We start from the raw sequence: 15413 nt of genomic DNA on the forward strand, positions 1-15413 counted from the left end.
ATACACAACTCAAGACAATTGTTTCTGTGTTGCTTCTCAGAGGACTTTTGCTCAAGTCAGAATTTTTGGAATGGGGACTGTAGTCGGAGCATGCTGATTGGCTAAGAGGAGGTCTATAAAGGAACCCGTAGGGTCATTTATAATGGCACATGGTGGCCAGTAACAGACAGCTGTCAGACAGAATAGCCAGAATACGTAGAGTGGCGTCAATCATTTCTTGTATTTACCACATTGCGAGCCCTGCCTGGCACTGGAAACACAACTGACGGCAACGGCAGCATTAACTGTCTGTGTGCAGATGTGCAATTTAATAGGTGGGGAGGGGTGTGGGTGAACTGTCATTAACACCCACTTTGCCCATGCAGAATGGGGATGCCTTGAGAAGTGGCAATGCAAATGAAGGCTACACGTGCGCACAGATGGGTAGGGTCGCAGATTACAAGACATTGCAAGACACTTGCTACTTTAGATTTGTATCAATGTCCCTACCTGGCAGCAGGCACTTTTGGGATATGAGCAAATCCATCGAAACGATGTAACACTTTTCACCCACTGACGTTTCACACCTACTGTAGAGAAAAATATGATACCATGCATTCTCCAGCTTTACTTCCCATGTAAGTGTAAGTAGAACTTCCACACACACTATCCTGGTGATTGGCCCTTTTGGGCGTGAATCAGGTGCATTTGCTCAAGTAACGCGCAGGAGTGGAATATTGCGCCCTTTCGATGTGAATCATCGAACATATGAAATTTGCATGTGATTTCAGTTGCAACTTGTACATAGCACACTTTGCGCCCTCACATTGATTTCTTTGAGAGGTGTGCCCGCCCGTGTCTCCAGATCTTAATTTGCATATGAAGCAGTGGAAAGATAAGAGAAAGGTACAGAGGGACTAGGTGCCACAGATAAAAGGTATGGCAGGATACAGCTGTGAAGTGTGATATAATCAGTGTATATCGACCCTGTTAGGTAGAATGTATATCTCTCTTGAGGGCTCCAGGTTTAAGGTCACTGGCCTGATTAAAGGACCCTTGGACTTTACTGTCTACTCCTGCATTTGAGAACAGAAGATGGACTTCGTCTTTCAGAATAAGGTACTTAAAAGGACAGAGATTTTAGAAAGCCAATCCGTCAAGACGTTTAAGAGCATCAGTAAAGCTGAACATATACCATTACTAAATATCGCTTGTAATAAATCTGAAGTCATTCGTAAAGGCAGATAAGGGATGTGATATAGACATTTTGAACCGGCATGCTTATGTGGATAAGTGCCAATGACAACCAAGAGATCGATTCTCATGTATCTAACACAAGGAAGATCCACACTTAGTTTACAACAGGTTACTCAATCACAGGTTATTGTAACTAAGGATAATGGTAGATTTATAACCGAGAAGCAGATTGTTTAATCCAATCCAATCGGAGAGTACTAGTGTCCTACATGGTGCCAAAAATACATAAAGAACTAGGTAAGCCTCACGGTCACCTAAAAGTCACTGGTTCGTCCTGGGTGTTCAAGCCTCTTTCGCAACATGCAGATATATATATATCCTCAAAGATATACACCTCTTATGAAATCAGATGTTAGGCATATCACCCATGTGATCAATCTCCTAGCAGATAAACCATTTGATAAAAATGGCAACTTGTTAATAGGTTTGGGTATAGTACCCCTGTATAAAAAGATTCCACACCAGGAAAATTTAGAAGTAGTACAACCCAAATTGGAAGTAGATATTGAAATGACATACTGTGACAAGACTAGTAGCCTGGCCTTGTCAATGAAGCATAAGGACTGACTGACTAGAGAGGGAGAAGATATAGAGCCAGTCCTTAACTAGAAGAGGATGACGGGCATCGAGAGGGCCCTGAGTCCTGCACCCCTTTCTTGTTCCAGTCTATTTCTGAGATGTCCACCTTTGTTTCATGCCATACCTCTTGACAAGATGCTTGCCAGTGATTTTGTGTTTCTCCTAGTGACATCCCATCCTAATGAGAAACCAGAATGAAGCATCCACGTGGGAGCAGTGATCCAGTGCCGTATGCCAGCCGCAGGAAGACTGGGACCCGACCACCAGTAATCAGCTCCCCAGTATTCTGCAATCTGCCGCTCGCAGAGACGGATCAGCAGAGAGAAAGGAGCACTGAAGTGCTGTCAATACGCAGAAGACAGGGAAGCTGCACGGTGCTGTAAATTTAACTGTGGCGAGCATGCACACCCCCCACCAAACACCCTTAACCACCAGAGACTAATATTGTAGGGAACACAAACCTCCTCAACAATGGGACTTACAATTCAGACCCCAAGAACAAAGCTTCCTGACATGGAGAGGGCGCTAGAGAGCCCAGCCAAGATGGCAGCAACAAAATCCTGATACTCCCCGGCTGGCTTGATCCCTCACACGCAGTGAACAGCTCTGCAAGAGGCCCACCCACACCTGAGCAAAATCTGGAGTCATTTGCATCCTGGGAAGCGAAGCAACAGTCAGTGACGCCAGAGACTCTCCTGAATGGCATTCTCAGCGTTGAAAGAATGGGTTTGGCGAGGAGCACATAGCCTGGACTACGCTACATGCTACGTGGTGAACTATGGGACAAAGCCTGAAGGATTGCTGTACATATGAGGATCAGGGCTCAACACCTATGTAAACTGCTCACCTGAGCGGGTGCAGAAGAGCCGTGATGATGCAGCAGTAGACGTTGCTGCTGCAGAGGGTATCACTCATATCCATGGCCAGATACACACAGACAGAACCTGGGAACTGAGGCCACAAAAGGGGAAATACTCAGAGACCGCGAGAAGTCGATGGCCCCAGGAGGGAGGTGGAGCACCAAAGCGGACCTTGCTTGGCACCTTCAGCAAGGCGTCCCAGAGGCGCAAACCTCAGTAAAACCAGACCGCTGCAGACTGGGTCACATCAGGCACAGCATGTGGGGAGACCGACAAGCACCCACAGGAAGGTACGTGTCTGACCCCAAGGATTGGCGCAACCTCACCACACATCATCTAACACCCAGAGGGTGCAACCTGAACTATCTCCCCTCTTCCCCATAAAAATCAGCACATGCAGCAATACTGGTGAGACCACAAGGGAGAGCCGAGCTACGGCGTGCTTGTTGCCTTCTAATTCCTCGAAATACACCAAAGGGAACTCAAATCATGGCTCGCCCTAACAGAAAGAGTGTCTGAGGCAGATAGCCCAGTCCACAGACACTGCCTCTGACCCCCCGCAGACCGCTGATGTGATATTGAAGCAACGATAAAGCGGCACTGTCGAGGTTGTCACTCTAATCCGCGGCTAAGATAAAAAAGGACAGAAACAAGGAACTGAGACAGCAGGCCAGGGAAAACATGGAGCCGTGAGACATCGAAGGCCCCGGGAGGGAGGAGGAGCACCGATTGGACCTCTTAGGGTGCTCCAGAACAGCAAAACACTGGCGTGGCCAGACCACTACAGACCAGGTCTCATTAGCCACAGCATGTGGGGAGTCTGTCAAGCACCCATATAAAAGTATGTGCATGGCCCCAAGGATTGGCACAACCTCGCCACACGCCATCTAACACTCGGAGGGTGCAACCTGAACCACCTCCCCTTGTCCCCATAAAAATTGGTGAATACGGTGATACAGGTATTACCACAAGGGAGGACCAAGCTACAGCATGCTCGGTCTCTGCTAACTCCACAAACACACCGGAGGAACTGATAGCAAGACTGGCCCTAACAGAAAAAGAATCTAGGGCAGATACCCTGGTCCACAAACACTGCCTCTGACCCCCCAGAGACCGCGGATGTCTTAACAAAGTGGTGACAGACAGCCCTGAGCAAGTCAGAGGACAGAACGTGAAACTGAGTTGCATCAAACTGGTAGGGGTAGACAAGTGATACGCTACGAAGAGAGGCTGCAGTGAGGAGGGGAACACCAAAATAATACACGGGGTGGTCGCCGGGCAGCTGTTGAGTGGCATCCAACAGATTATTTAGCTAGAGCACAGTGCAGTAGGCCGGCGGGGATACCACTAAGTGGCTGGGCCAGCAACAGAGGGCACAGAGCAGGAAGACAATAGACTGTACCGGGAAGCTGTGATCCACCAAAAATCTGGGAGAACCTACAAAATGATGATGTGCTCCTTCCAGCCACCAGACAAGATGTCCAAGGTGGCAAAGAAGGGAAACAACAATCCAAACTGCTTTTTGACATTCCCTCTCAATTCAAAAATGACAGCACCATGGACGATTCGCCAAGCGGGAGCACCCAACCCACAGACCTTGATACCTCAGGGGCGTTCTGGGACATCAAAGAAATGTTTAATCAAATGGAGAACAGCATACAATCGCTTGATGGGAAAATGGACATCCTAATATGTAAAGTGGACCACATGCAGGTCCATCTTTATAAACATGGGGAGAGATTAGACGAAGTGGAGGGTCGGATTTCGGTGGTCAAGGATGAATCCTCCTCCACGTCCAGGGAAATGACGGAAGTGAAGCGAGCCTTGAAAGAACTGGCTGATAAACAAGAAGAACTTCAATACGGATCCAGGACGAACAATCTAAGGATAATAGGAGTGCCTGAATCTGTGGGGCAGAGATGTATAAAGCCTTTGGTCGAGGAGATCCTGAAGGAGGCACTGGGAGCCAAAGAATTCTCTCCAGTATTCAAAGTGGAGAGGGCGCACAAGATACCAAGTGGGAAACTGCAGATACCTGAGGCCCCTCGACGTCCCATTATAGCTTGTATGTTAAACTATCGAGATAGAGACCTTGCCCTTCACAAGGCTAGGGAAAAAGGACTTCTGTCATACAAAGGAGACACTATCTGACTTTTCCCAGATTTCTCAGACAGGGTAAACGCATCTCTGAAAACATACATGGATGTGAAGAAACGGCTACGGGAGAGGGGTATACATTATGCCATGATGTTTCCCACTAAACTACAAATAGAACACAAGGACCGAGTACATTATTTTCATACCCTGGATGATGCCAACACTTTGCTTGAACTACTGCCAAGTAACTCCAGACAACAGGGAAATAATGGATGACACCATGCCTGATATATTAGGCCCCTACTGGTTGCACCCCGGGCAATAGGGAAGGGATATCAAACTTGATGACAGCCAGGGTATGAGTGTTAATGCAACAGGGGTGTGGTGGCTCGCTGGGCCCCTAGCAGCCCCTCATGCAGAACCTTAAGTTTGTTAAACGGCGGGTCCGATGATGACCTGTTGGCGTTGTTGGTGGGGGCCGGGGTGGGGGCTTTCTTTTACTGACAGGTTGGGGTTGTTGGTGGGGGTGGGGGAAGGGCTGGAAAGGCTGTAGGGGAGAGGTGTAGCAAGGTACAGAGGAGTGAGCGGTGGGGATGTAGGGTAGGGGATGCACAGAGGAACTGAGTGCCACTACATCGTACTGAGCGACGCAATGCCAGATGTAGAATTGCTTTGCAAGCTAAGAGATTACGGACAGGAATGTTGACACAGAGAAATAATGACCGGGTCACTTCGAAACATCACATGGAATGCAAGAGGGTTGAACTGCCTGTCCAAATGTTGTAAAGTACTGTTATATATGCAAAGACACCAGGTGGGAATAGCGTTCTTACAGGAAACACCTCTAACACTGTAGGTAGAATCAAAGTTCGGGAAAGACTGGGGATGCCACTGCTACTTTTCCTCTTACTTGTCATCTGCCAGGGAGGTGTGCATACTTATCCACAAGTCCGTTGGATTTCAGAAAATCTCTACAGTTAAAGATCAGGAGGGGTCGGGCCCGATAGTATATGGTATCATACAAGGCAAACTGTATACTTTAGTCAATTACTACAATCCGAATCAGGATATAACGGAGGAGCTAGAATGGATTGACATCCAACTGGGAATGCTCACACCCACAGGAATTCATCTGGGCAGGAGAATTCAATGTGGTCATGGACCCAGTTCGAGACCACACTGGGGGGCCCATCGGCAGCCACCCACAGGAACTAGTAAATTGCAGGGCATATGCCTAACATGGGAGGGTGGCGATGTGGGGAGAATTAGGAATCAAGAAACATTGGGGTACAGATACCACTCGTCGGTCCACAAGTCAGCATCTCAGTTGGATTTCTTCCTGGTCTCTCATACACTGATGGGCAAAGTGACTGTACTAGGGTGCACAATGTCAGCTCACACCCCGGTAATACTAGCGGTTGAACTAATGGGCAGAGGGAATGAGAGGGCACTTTGATTATTTAAGAGTGAGGGGCTGATGGATGTACTGTTCTGAGAGGGTCTGTCAGGAGCAATAGACACATTTTTCGAGAACAACAAGGGATTGGTAGGATTGGCTGGGGTTCTGTGGGAAAGCTTAAAGTGTGTAATGAGAGGGGAATGTATATCGAGGGAATCTGGGGTATTGAAACAGATAAGGGAGGATAAGATAAGGGAGGAGCTGGCCAATACTGAGGCACATATCAGGGGACTACAGTCCGGGGCACCCACGCTGACACTTGCAGAACAAGCAGAGATCAAGAAATACCTCTGGGTATTCAACGAACTGGTGTTCAGGGAAGCCACATGTCTCTCAAAGAAAGCAGCAGTGAGGCAGTATGGGGAAGGACAGAAACTGGGTAAGCTGCTGGCAAGGGCCGCAAAGCTGGACAATCTCAAGGACCATGTCCTATCCATTAAAGACACCTAAGGGGTAGAAAGGTTCGCACACATATAAATAGCCCAGGAATTCTGTTCCTCCCACATGCAGGTGTCCCAGCAGGAAGTAAATAGCTACCTAGATCAGGTGGCCTTGTATTGGTGTACTCAAGAAGAAAGGGGTTGTTTGAGTCCCTGGAGGAGGTGCAAGGAGCTATTAGGTCCCTTTCTTTTGAAACTTGCCCCAGGCCTGATGGATTCACAGCAGAGTTCTACAAGCACTAAGCTGGGAAACGTGCCCCATACTTACTACAAATGTTCCATCAGAGCCTACAGAGTGGCCGACTATCAGAGTCTCTAAGAGAAGCAGTGGTGGTGGTGCTACTCAAGTCGGATAAAAACCCAAATTACTGTTCTTCCTGTAGGCCCATATCCGTCATTAACCTGGATAATAAAATCCTAGCTAAGATCCTGGTGCAAAAGATGGTAAAGGCAGACCCAGCAGGGTTTATTCCAGGGCGCTCCACCTCACACAGTATACGGAGGATATTTGGGTTGATAGCTGTCGTACAACAGTAGGAACCAATAATAGCAGCTTTACTAGATGCCACTAAAGTGTTCAACTCAGTGTAATGGCCCTTCTTGTTCTCAGTACTAAGTATGATGGGGATGGGGGAGCTGTTCATTTCAATGGTGTTATTGCTATATTAACTACAAATGGCTAAGATAAGGGTGAGTGGTCAGTTCACTCCGAACATAAAACTGGAGAGAGGGACATGACAGGGCTGCTCTTTGTTGCCAGTGTTATTCGTTCTGGAGATAGAGCCGCTGGCAGAAAAGATAATGGAGAGCCACCTGCACAGAGGAGTTCAGTTTTCCAAACGCAGAGTGGTAATCTCTCTCTATGCTGACAACATGGTACTGTTTGTCATTGATCCCAAACATAACCAAGATCCAGTAATGCGGGACGTCCTCCTGTTCGGGGACTTCTCGGGGCTCATGTTGAATGCTGCTAAATCTGTCCTTTTTCCGTTAACAGGAAATATGGACCAATATGTAGATGGGTGTGGGTTTCAATGGCATTTGGACCAGACCTGATACTTAGGGGTCGATATTGCCCGGGACATAGCTATCCTATACAAGAATAGCTATCACAAGGTACTAGAACAGGCCACATCCACAATGGACCGATGGGGGAATTTGCCCCTTAACCTATGAGGCAGAATCTCCATGATTAAAATGGTGCTGTTGCCACGGTTCCTATGTATCTTCCTCAATCTCCCGCTGGCACTACCAGGAGAATATTTCCGAGACCTACGATCAGCGATGCTAAGGCTTGTTTGGGCTGGGAAACAAGCCCGAATATCTTGAGATAAACTGACAGAGCCAATACAACTGGGAGGGTCAGCAATACCAGACTTTGAAACTTACTATACTTACTATAATGTGCCCCAAGCAGGCTTTCTTCTTTACTGGTTCGGGGACCGGGGAGATAGAACACATGTAGAGGTGGAATGGGCGATAGCGACACCATTTCTACTATGGTCGATTATTCTTACAGCACCTGATAGAAGATCAAGCGCAGATAACATGGACGAACTGACCTGTAGGGCATGGTCGCGCATTGCACATAAATCTAAGTGAAGTCTTGTATTCCCCAGAGCTGCCAGTTACACACACACCTGGGAGCCCCCTCACTAGTGAACAAAGCTATGTCACTCTTATGAAGCGATTACAGATAACTTGCTACAGGCATGTTGTACCGGGACGGCAATTTATAACATTAGAGGAGTTAAGAGTAAGAGGGGTACTCAACGCCCTAGATGTGTTTCTGTATTACAGTCTGAGAAACTCCATACAGCAATTATTCCCGACCTTCCCAGACAGCCGGAGGTGGCCACTATACACGATAAAGTGATCCGGGGTGGTTATGGTAATATAGTGGTCTCAGCCATATATGCTATGCGCATCAACACCAGGGAGGGGCAGACTGCCTCATCCAGGGAAAAATGGGAACTATCACTGCGGCGTGAGATCGCAGGTGAGATGTGGAGGTACTGCTGCGAAGGGATGAGTAAAGTGGCTCTTAATGCTAGATTTAAACTAATCCATTTTAAATACCTGCACCAATTTTACTATACACCTGATCGACTCGAGAGGTTCTTTCCAGAGGCCCCTGGGGGCTGTGTAAGATGTCAGAACACTACTGCAGACTTTCTACACGCCGCATGGGAATGCCCTCCAATCTCTGTCTTCAGGCACCAAGTTTTTGAAATACTGGGAGAGATCATGGGTGATAGATTGGAACACAACCTGCTGGTGGCATTGCTGGGGTATACAAAGCTCATACCCAGAGGGATGAGGAAACTAATTGAGCTGCTTCTGCTATTGGCTAAGAGACGGGTGTCAATGGTGTGGAGTGAAACACAATCCCCAAAGGTGGGCCAATGGAGGGCTGATATTCTATATTGTAATGACATAGAAATGGAGTACAGTGGCCTAATGAATAATCAAGCTGGTAAGAGAGACATATGGGATCCGTATAAAAAACATTTGATGACATAACCTCAGGAAGCAAATGGAAGTCCCTCACTGAAACCAGGAAACTAAGGACCTTAAATTGAAATATGGGAAGAATGACGCCAGCAAAACACAAAGGGATAACACTTAAGATGAGTGATATGGACATGAGACCTGTCAACGGAACACTCTGTGGTTATAAGAAATTGTGTACATGTAGCTCAAGAGACTATAAGCATAATGTGACACTACGTGTGCTGTACTTGATTTACCTGTGGGGTTTGGGTTGTTGTTAAAGGTGGCAATGGCTGCCAGTTGAGTTTGTAAATTCTAATAAAAAGAGTTTAAAAAAAAGAAAAGCTTCCTGACATGAACTTGAACATTCAACCACCCGTAGCGCAATTGCTATTCCATAGTGTGCCCGTGGGAAAAGAATTGGGCAGGGCTTAGCCCACTATTTCTAACTTTTACTGTGATCAGCATGTCATGGGCAAAGAAGACAAGGCCAGATTGGCCATCGACACAGAGTCAACCCAAAGAGAGGTAGATGGATAAGAGGAGACAAAAGGAGGCAGAAATGGTGGGTTATTTGCGTGAGGTCAGTGGAAGGATCAGCAGAGTGTGGAGGTGATTCCCGGAGAAGGTGAGGTATTGGGTAGTGAGTGAAAGTAGTACTGCAGTGAGAGTGTGCATGGTAGTGTGGCAAGCATTGCTAGAAGAGCTGTTGAAAGGAGTGACTATGAAGTGTATGGCACTTAGTGAAAGGAGGTTATCTGAGCAGAAGTAGTATGAGGATGGAGTAGTAGTTTGGAGGAGGGAATAGTAGTGTAGAGGAGGGAATAGTAAGTCCAGAGAGAAAGTAATGATATCAAAGGGTGGAAGAAAAGCCAAGAAGGAGTGAGAGCCATCAGAGGGACATAAAAGTAGAGGGGGGAGAGAGGAGAGGTGGGTACATTTGAGGGAAGAGAGTAGAAGAAAGCACATAAGAGAGACAGAGAGGTGAGAAAGTGAGCATGATAGAAGAAGGACTGAATCCAACACAGCATCTGTAAGGCACAATTCTCCTATCCCTATCAAACACTAACTACTAGATAGAGTAAATACAGTTAATAAGTCCCTGAGGGAGTCTAGGTAGACATGGCAATCTGCCTTTATGTCTTCACCCCTAGTACAAGGCAGACTTAGACAGGAGGGGTCGATCTTCTGTATTTAATATCTTGGGTCAGGGAGGTCTTGGTTAGGGAGGACATGCTAAATAAGATGAGAGAGCGAGAGACAGCCCTAGTGCCCTCAAACATTGAAATACAAACCCTTGAACCATCTCTGAGGCTACAGATACTTTTTGTGCAATCTGTGGCAATACATAGCTAAGGAATTTGTATTCCTGTGCACCAAAATACTTTTAACATAAAACTATTTCCAATTTCAAGGGGTGGTCTATAAACAAATACACACAACTGCAATGGGGCTGCAGTTTTCCACACAAACCTTTATGTCAACAAGTCTGAAGAAATAGTGTAAAATGCAAATAATCCTCACAAAAGTGACACCATTGAGTAGAAACAGTTCACAGATGATATTGTTGTTGTATGACAAGGCACAAAGACACAAGCAGAAGAATTCATACAGTGGTGAAATAAGCAAAGTATACCTCTTCAGTTTACATCTAACATCAGTGAAAACCATATCATTATTGTTTAGTTTTGACCACATTCTCCCATGAAGGAGTACATCAAGTAAAACTATTTCATAAAATTACATATAAATTCTTCATTGCACAGACAAGGCCATCATCCAAACATCTAAAAGACAATTTACCCTTCTGCCAGTTCCTGAGATGAAAAGGAAATCAGTATTGTAAATCAATATACGAGGAAGAAGCCAGCCAATTGATAGTTAAACAACAAGATAGAGGGTATCAGGAGAGTAATTTGGGAAGAACAGCCAAATGGGCATGGAATAATAGTAGCAAAGCATTATTGTAGCAGAACATTAGAAAGTGACAAGATATAATAGCATGATTATCTGTGTAAGTACATTAACCAATCTGTTATATAAGAGTAATATCTATATCAAGACAAATTTGAACTTTTTGAATAGTAGTAACTCTAAATTTGCGGAACTGATTTTTGCATGTAAGCGGAGTTCCAACATTAGAGGCAGAGTAGTTCGAAATTATCTGAATATGAAAGTTTCTTCTGCCCCTATGCATCCACAAATGTGGAGCTTACCAAGTAAAAGGACCACTGTCCATGTGGTAGTTGTGTAATGTACACCTAAACCAACAGGTGAGGAGAACTTTACAGAAAGGATGGAAGCTATGAAGCCTGACAAACTGCAACTCAAAAATTGTCATCAATATGATACAATGGGCCTCATTACAACCTAGGAAGTCACCATGGCGCTATTAGCGGCATGGTTACCCCCTTACCACATACCGGGTTCGGGTTCCCTGAATGGGGAAAAACCAGGCCATTCCAACCTTGGAGGGCCCGGTATTTCCCCATTCAGGGAACCCAGACCCGGTAAATCCCCATTCCCATTTGAGCCCCCATAGGGCTCAATGGGAATGAGGAGGGAGCTAACAACGGGCCCGTTAATAACGGGCCCGTTGTTAGCTCCCTGGTCTCCTCACGGGACCCGCTAAGGACGCTGGTTTTACCAGGTGGCCTTTGCAGGTCCCGCCAGGAGACCTCGTAATAGGGCGGTAAGGGGTTAATGGTGCCGGCACCATTACCGGCGCCGTTAGCCCCTTACCGCCCACCTCGTAATGAGGCCCAATGCCTTTGTGGATGGAAATACATACTTAAAACAGAACGGTTGGTTAAAACTACAATGATTGAACATAAGAGGTATGCAAAAAACCCAGTTCTGTTAGCCCCAATGGTGAAACACTTTGTAGAAGTAGATCATAAGCAAGTAGAGCTTAAAGAAGTAGTACTGCCACAAGTTCAAGGGTTGGATCAATAGCATAGCAAGACATATTAACATTATTTTAACCAACAATGATGTACTGAATACATAGTGGATGAATAGGCCTGAATGAGAAACAAAGAACTGGAGTGTGATGCTGGAAACGCATCGGAGGGAGAGGGCCTCTGTATCCTTGTCCTTTACTGCCTTTTATTGTGTGTTCTGTTGTGTTTTCCGTGCAGGAGTTCATGTGGGACTCCTGGCGGTGCAGCTCTCTCTTTTGGTTTGGTGTACAGGCCCATGGGATACCCTCATGGCACCCATGGGTGGGGTACAGCCTTGTGCCCCTAGTGTGTGTTTTTGGGCACCTGTGTGTGGCCCACAGAGCAGGGTATGGGCTGGTGGCAGCTCCATGCTGAACTTGACAGGTGCTCTGATTATCCTCCATTTTGGGATACCCAGGCCCTGCCATTGGAATCAGTTGATTCCTTGTTTTTTTTGTTTTTTTTTTGTTTTACTTTTGTTTATTGGCAGAAAGTTAAGACAGGTACAGCACAGCTTGCACAGAGACAAGCAAGCAACTTAATATCATGTAAGGCATTACATCATGACTATTACGGACATCACAGGCTGTGGGGGTTGACGGCATGGAAAGGCGCAAAAAGCACACTTCTCATGGTGTGTTGGGCTGGGCTGGTGGGGGGGTAGAGCTCCATTCAACTTTGTCTCTATTGTTCAGGTAGCTGCAGAATTCTGACCACACCTTTTTGGGGTGTGATGGCATGGGTAGGGATCCACTATATTCTTCTTCACACATTTGTACCCAGGTGAGGGCTTTCAACCACATTGTGAGGGTGGGGGCGGGGGGGTATGGCGCTTCCAGCATTGCAATATGCATCTTCCGGCGACAATAGCACTTACATTTAAGAATTTTGACATTATCCTTTCATTTTCCCCAGCACAAATAACAAAAAACAGGGCTAGTGGGTCCAAGTCTACCAGGGAGCCAATTATTTCTGAGAGCACCTCTGCCACGGCCACCCAAAATGTATTTAGCACAGCACAGGACCAGAATATGTGTACATGATCTGCCTTGCCCAATTTGCATTTCGGGCATGTGTGAGTCGGGGTGCGTGTGAATTGCGCTACTCTGTACGGTGTGTAATAGAGCCTGTTGAGGAGTTTGAATTGTATGCAGCTGAATCTGGCGCTAAGGGAGACTTTGCACGTGTGTGCACACATTTTGCTTCACATTTCTTCAGTGATTTCCGTGTCTAGCTCCCTGGCCCATGGTTCTCATGGTTTGAGGGATGTATCCTCTATTTTCTCAGCTGCATTTTATACAGAGAGGATATTATGCCCCTGCCGCCTGCGGAGTTTGCTATGTATTGGAGTTCAGGTGAGTCTGGGTGTTCGTCTGGGTACGAGGGCCACATAGCTCGTACCGCTGCTCTAAGCCTGTAGTATTGTAGCAACTCGAGCAGAGAATTGGAGTATTCAGGCCGCCATGTTTGAGGGGTGACAAATGTACCATCGGGGAACAGGTCAGCTAGGGCTCGATAGCCCAGGTTTTCCCAGTGTCGCGAGAGGAGTTGGTCGTGTGTGGGGGGGGAGTCCAGGAAATTGCCATATGGGAAGCCACTTATAGTATGGGTATTGCTCTTGCTTAGAGCGCAGGATACTTTCCCAAGCTCTGATCGTAGTGGCAACCGGGTCTGACAGGGCGTCTGTCTGGAATGTGCGGTGCAGTAGTAAGGTCATAATGTTGGTCCCACCCCCGCCAGTTTCTCTTAGTTTTACGTGTGGGGGCGGATTCAGGTGCATGTACCAGTGGGTGGTGTGTTGGGCCTGTGCCGCGTTCCAGTACAATGAGAGGTCTGGGGCTGTGAGTCCCCCTTTTTCATAGGGTAAGGTCATATGTTGCCACTTCTTGCGGAGTGCTTTAGAGTGCCAAAGAAATTGGGCACACTCCGAGTGGAGCCTCTTGAAGCATTGCTTCCCAGGCCAAATTGGTACGTTGGCAAAGATCTAGAGGAGCTTGGGGACCACTATCATTTTTATTAGGGAGAGTCTGCCCGTGAGGGATAGCGGTAGATTGCGCCATTTGATCATCTTGGACTCGATGAGCTGTACCATAGTCTCGTAGTTGTCCAGTAGTAAGGAAGCTTTAGTTAGTGACACCTGCACCCCAAGGTACCTGATACCACCCGGGGACCAGCGAAGAGGGCATTCACATGTCGGTTGTTGAGTTGCTATTTTAAGAGGGAAGATTTCTGATTTAGAATAGTTGATGGTGAAACCGGAGTACGTGCCTATTTTGGTAATGTCCCGGATGATCGGGTCTAAGTATGTGGAGGGGTTTCTGACATACAAGAGTACGTCGTCTGCGTACAGTGAGATGATTTTAGGCGTGTCCTGTAAACGAATATCTTTACTGGTGTGACGTTCTCTTACGTGATCAGCCATGGGTTCAACGGTAAGCGCAAAAAGAATGGTGGAGAATGGGCATCCTTGACGAGTACCTATGGGTAGCGCAAAAGGAGATGAGGGGACAGAGTTTACTTGCACCCCGGCCAGTCGTCCTGTGTATAGTAGTTCTATATAGGACATCATATTTGGCCCTACTCCCATTTTCTCCAGCACGGCCCATAAGTATTGCCATGAGACCATATCAAAAGCCTTTTGGGCGTCTAGTGTTACCGCCACTGCATCAGCGTTCGGGTCAATTCTGGATATCACTTTAAATAGGCGACGGATGTTAAGTGCCGTAGAGCGACCGGGAACGAATCCGCTTTGGTCGGCGTCGACCAGATGGGGCAAGAGTGGGAGAAACCTGTTGGCGATTATCTTGGCAAAGATTTTCATGTCTGTGTTGATGAGGGATAGGGGCCTGTAGGACCCACACTCGCCTGGGAGTTTCCCAGGTTTGGGGGGGGGACTGTTATTAAGGCTTCTCTTAAGGAGGGGGGAAGGGTGTTTAATCGGAGTGATTCGGCCCAGACCCTGTATCAAGCAGGTGCTAGCATGGCAACGTGTTCCTGATAGAACTCAGAAGTGAGCCCGTCCGGGGCCGGAGCCTTGTTCTTGGGAAGGTCTGAAATTACCTGGATTATCTCATCTAAGGTGAACGGAGTGTCAAGACGTTCCCTGGTATCCTGGGAGATATGGGTCATAGGGATGCCTTCCAGAAGGTCATCTAAGTCATGGGCTGTGTGTTCAGGCTGGGGACCATATAGATTGGCATAGAAGCTGGCAAAGGTGTCAAGAATGGATTGGTCCGACCAGGGCTTCAAACCCTTTTCATCAATAATGCTATCAATTCGGGTCCTGCCACCCCCCGCCCGCACCAGT

Source organism: Ambystoma mexicanum, chromosome 5q (genome assembly GCF_040938575.1).
Source record: "Ambystoma mexicanum isolate Mex_15411 chromosome 5q, UKY_AmexF1_1, whole genome shotgun sequence".
Lineage (NCBI taxonomy): Eukaryota > Metazoa > Chordata > Amphibia > Caudata > Ambystomatidae > Ambystoma > Ambystoma mexicanum.